Source organism: Eptesicus fuscus, chromosome 12 (genome assembly GCF_027574615.1).
Source record: "Eptesicus fuscus isolate TK198812 chromosome 12, DD_ASM_mEF_20220401, whole genome shotgun sequence".
NCBI lineage: Eukaryota > Metazoa > Chordata > Mammalia > Chiroptera > Vespertilionidae > Eptesicus > Eptesicus fuscus.
The window spans coordinates 37,624,149-37,629,650 of record NC_072484.1 but is presented as its reverse complement, the minus strand read 5'-3'; positions in this window follow the sequence as shown (position 1 = coordinate 37,629,650).

Genomic DNA, 5,502 nt, shown 5'->3' with positions numbered 1-5,502 from the left:
TCAAGAGCTCACTTTGAAGTTTTCTATTTAAATTGGGTGATTTTTTAAAAGTGGGTGAATGTTCTTGAATGGATAGTCCAGAGCCATGGTATAAAAATCCAAGCAGCACAGAATGGGAACAGTGAAGAGTCATCTCCCATTCCCCAGTCACCTGGTTTTCTCCCCAAAAGCAAACGCTCATGACAACGTTTTTTATTTCTTTTAAGTAGGAGATTAATTACTTTAACCTTTGATTGTGGATACTGGTATACTGATGCCACAGGTACCCATAATGCAGCTGCCCCCGATGCCAGCACGTGGCCAGCCTCGCTCTAGCGCTCCCTGCCCATTTACCTCCCACCCCACCAGCCCCGGATTATTTTCAAGCCAATCCCAGATGTCGTATCCAAGCCTTTTCTTAAACACGTAACCACATAGCATTATCACAGCTACCGAAATTAACAATGGCCCTTTAATATTGTACCCAGTGTTCAAGTTCCCAGTGTGAGGGAATCAGGATCCACATACCGTAAGGTATGTACGTTGCTGTTATTAATACGTCCTTAATGCACTGCTCTTCATGGATTCCCCTCCACCTCTCTTCCTTTCCCTGTAAGTTTTTTTATTTATATTTTTATTGATTTCAGAGAGGAAGGGAGAAGGAGAGATAGAAGCATTAATGACGCGAGAGAATAATTGATCGGTTGCCTCCTGCACGCCCCCCACTGGGGATCGAGCCCACAACCCGGCATGTGCCCTTGACGGGAATTGAACCCAGGACTCTTTAGTCCGCAGGCCGACGCTCTATCCACTGAGCCAAACCGGGTAGGGCTCCCTGTACGTTTGATGGCGAGGAAACGGGGTCCTGCAGCTCCAGCATTCCCACAGTCTGGGTTTACTGATCGCATCCCTGTAGGGGACAGGGCACCGGCTCCTCCGGCCACCGTCTTTCCTGTAAGTGAAGCAGAACAGCGGGCTGGATCAGGTTTGGGTTTTTTGTTTTTGCTTTGTGGCACCTCTTCCTCATAGGTGGTGTTATTACTTCCATCAGGTGGCATATAATGTCTGATCTCTTCCTGTGACAGCAGCCCGTGGTGATCCTCGCCTGGGTCCACGCGTTCTTTAGGGATTGCACAGTACGCCCACCATGGCTTGCTTTTAGGAAGTGCTTGTGTAAGGAAACCTTCCCTTCATCCACCAGCCGTAACCTTGAGGGAGTTTGTGTAAAAGAGGCAGGATAAATACTTGAGTTTCTACCTCGGTGATTTGAAACACAGAGGTTATGTAAATTTAAGCGCACGCACATGTGCTGAAGGGTCCCAGGGGTGATAAATGCTTCCTCACCAGATGCATGTGAGGAACCGTCTAGCAGCTAGGTTCTAGCTGACTTCCCCAGGAACTTAGGTAATCCCCACGCCCCAAAAACCCAGAAGGCGGTCGGCATGGGGACACACTGCAGCAAGGATCCCCAGCCAGAGCCGGAGAGGCCGCCGCATTTCCTTTGAGGGCAGTGGGATGTCCGGCTTGGGTCCAGGTGGCAGCAGCCTGGCTTCTGGTCTGGGGGACCCTCCCTCTCTTTGCACCTCACTTCTCCCTCCTGCAAAGAAGAACTGAGCCCGAGGGAGAGTGATTAACCTTTTGGGATTCTGGGCCCCTTCAGGAAGCTGATGAAACGTGAGGACCCACTCCGCAGAAACATTCCTCCTCGTCCTGCGTCACTCCCAGAGGGCACCGCATCCCCCGAGGCTGCAGTCGCGCACCATCTCCTCATCTCCTGGGTCTGCTTGGCTGACCTCACAAAATCCTGTGTACAATTCCAGAGACTGCATGTATGACCCTGCAGGGACCCCAAGTTAAGAACCCCTGAAAGAGAACCATTCTTCCAGTTTTAAAATCCTGGGATTTTTTGCCGAAACCGGTTTGGCTCAGTGGATAGAGCGTCGGCCTGCGGACTGAAGGGTCCCAGGTTCGATTCCGGTCAAGGGCATGTACATTGGTTGCGGGCACATCCCCGGTGGGGGGTGTGCAGGAGGCAGCTGGTCGATGTTTCTCTCTCATTGATGTTTCTAGCTCTCTATCCCTCTCCCTTCCTCTCTGTAAAAAAATCAATTAAAATATATTTAAAAAAAAAAAAAATCCTGGGATTTTTTTTCCTTTGGAAGAGGGGGAAATGCCCTCTAATTGAGGAGATTGTAAAGGGATTGACAGCATTGTTCCTAATTCCACCGGGCCACAGTGGGAGCTAATTCAATCGCTAGGTCCTCACAGGTGCGCAGAAGGGTCAGAGGTGGCGCCTTCTGTGGCACATTAACCAGCTCCCGGTGGGATTAACGCAGCTGCCTTCCCAGGCGCCTGGGTGTGGCGGCGGGCGTGCACCGAGAGGCAGGGGCATGCACACCCGTCCTGTGCCTCGGTGGCACTGGGCCCGGGGAAGCTCCAGGAGAGAATCCGCGTGGGAGGGTTCGCGTGCTGTTCCAGAAACCCGTCCCTTCCTCAGAGTTAAGACATCCCGAGTTGCGTTTGGACTCCTGCAGGCAGATTGTTGCACTTGATTAAAAAAACCTAATTAGAGTGCCTCTCCGGTTATTATATTCGGGCAACTTTAATTTCAAACCTGTCCAGCTGATGCAGTGCCGTCCTCATTAACGGAGGCCTCGCAAAGTGGCCGTTTCCCCTGTTAAAGCCTGCCGGTGCGGTGAGGGGTCCTTCACTCAGGTTTGGCTGGAGGAGGCGTGAACAGGGGAGGGACTGATAGGTACTAAGGGCCTTGAATTTCGGGTTGGGATGTTCGAGGTCTGGCCTGCAGGCAGTGAATCTGGAGGATCCGGGAAAGTGGAGAGCTGGGTACAGGCGTCCTGGGAAGGGTTGGGTGTGGTCCTCAGGAGGCGCCCTGTGGTGGAAGGAACATGGATGATCTAGAATTCATCCGACCTGGGGGTGACTTCTGACGGTGTGACCTTGGGCGACTCCCTTCACTTCATTTTTCCATCTCTCAAGAGGAGTTGCCGCCTCTGCCTCTTGGGGTGGCTGCCTCGGGAGGAATACCTGCGGTAGTGTCTATAGAGTCTCTAGCAAAGGGCCTGGGGCTCTGATCACGTGTATTTCTTCCTCCCTCCGATCCCACTGCCCATGGCTTTGTTGGGGATGCAATGCACGTACCTCCAGACAGTTACAGCTGAGGAAGTGGATGGTTAAGTCTCAAAACTACCCAGGAACTAGGGGGCCAGTGGCGGGGGGGGGTGGGGAGGGGGAGGGCGGGGAGACAGCAGAGGAGGAGGTGAGATCGTGGTAGGACAAGCAGACTTCGATAGGCAGAGAAGGTACAGGGCATTCCAGACACGGAAAAAATAGCACGCCCAGAGGCTCCCGGGCATACCTGCCAGTATCTGTGCTCGTCATAACTGCTTCAGTTGCAACTGACAGGAGACCCAACTCAAACTGGCTTGAGCAAAAAGAAATGTCTTGGCCTCACAACCAAAAGGCCCCGCTGGCTCCCGGTCCCACAGCCGTCTCCGTCTTTTGATTCTGCTTTCCCCAGAGTCGGCTGTCTGCTCTCCCAGCCTGCCTCTGTGAGTGTCAGAGATGGCACCCTGGTTCCAGGCTCCTGTTCGTTCCGTTAACCTAGGAGGGTGTGCACGCCCCCCGGACAGCTCCAGCTCAGGTCCCGGACCCGCTCTCCGCAGCTCGGCTGGTTCTCTGCCCGCCCTGCACCAAGCCTGGTGCGCTGCCGGCACACTTCCTCTGGAGATGGCCAGCTGGTGAATATTTTGGGCTTTGCAGGCCAGAGGGTCTGTCTGGCATGTTCTGCTTTGATTTTTTTTTCCAACATTTTTTTAAAAAATTATTTTTAGCCTAAGGGCAGGATGGCATTTTTTTGCGTTAGTTTTGGGGGACCCCTAATCTACAGCATTCTCATAGGCAGGCCTGGGGGCAGGTGGGCAGGTCAGCTCACCCAAACTATAAAGAGCTGGGGCGGGGGGGGGGGGGGGGCGGGGATTGGCATCCCCCAAGAGGTAGCGTTGTGTTTGGTTACCAGGAACAGAGATGCTGGGTAGGGAGGGGCAAACATGACAGGCATCCATCCACCCCCCGAAATTTATGGGGTGAAACAGGGAGGTGTCCTGGCAGTCTGGGAGGGTGTGTGTTAGAGATTAGAGGCCACATTCACAGAGGGCCTCAACTGCCCATCGGGGGGACCCCGGCCTGAAGAGATCAGGGCGTGGCCTCGGAAGGTTCTTAAACAGATGAGTCGAGTACTGGAGCCGCGTTTTAAGAATATCCATCTCGTGGCGGCAAACCGGAGACACCGGAGAGATTGGAAGGGAGAGAGACTGGCGAAGAAAATGTGCTTCCCGAAAGTCCCAGGACGAGAAAATGTACCTCTTCCATCAGCCCCAAACTGTTTGACATGCCGTGGTTCATGGGCAACTTGAGGCACATAAGTATGTTCTTTAAAGTTTAAAAGTAAGAAGTGAGATGAATGGAACCTCTGACGAGGCTTCCTCCGGCTGGAGGCGGAGAGCCGAGAGGCCCTGGAAATAACTGTTCGCAGCTCCAGCGGGCGGTGGGCGGCGTGGGGTCCCTCTGGCTTTGTGTGCCTTACCCCAGCCTGGGACGGGCCTGATTGGAAGCAAAGTGCCCATACCGCCTTTCCTCCCGCGTGAGGAATCGCGGCCAAATTTCAGAAAATAATTCTGAGTGATGGCTGCCTCTCTCGAAGCGTTGATTGCTTTATAACTGGCATTCTCCTCTCTGCGCCCCCCGCTCCCCGCCACCACTGAAGTTTGGAGCCAGCAGCTTTTCAAATTACGCCTGAAAAGCAGCCTGATTTCCCACAGGAATCATCTCCTAGATTAGGAGCTGTTCTACCTTTTCCGACAGTTTTACCCAGAGTACAAAGCCTGTCTGCAAAGGGCAGGAGGGAGCAGTGCGTCCTCCCTTCAAAGCCTTCAGCACAAACCATTTATGAAAACGTCTCTCATGGCCGCCGCGGGGGCCGCCAGCTTTCGCAGCCGGAAAGGGTTAAACAGCACTGATGAATGGCTGCCGCCGCCACCCCATTCCGGTTTCCTTCCTTATGTAATTTGCCATTCTTCTTGCACAACAGCTCCTGGGTCTCAACCTGCTCTCTCAATCAGTACCCTCACGTCCTCAGCTTCCTCCCACACAGGCGGGCTCAGACGTAAGGAAAGGAAGGACCTTTCAGAATCTCTGAGGCTGTTTCCAAGGGAAAGGATGTCGGAGGGGGTGGGGGAGGGGGGCAGTCATGGAGAAGAGTCAGAAGTTTTTCTTCTTGAAATGAAACATGTTGCCTTAGCCAGTGTGGCTCAGTGGATAGAGCGTTGGCCTGTGGACTGAAGGGTCCCGGGTTTGATTCTGGTCAAGGGCACATGCCTGGCTTGATCCCCAGTAGGGTGCATGCAGGAGGCAGGCGATCAGTGCTTCTCTCTCATCATTGATGTTTCTATCTCTCCCTCTCCCTTCTTCTCTGAAATCAATAAAAATATATTTTAAAAAAAGAGA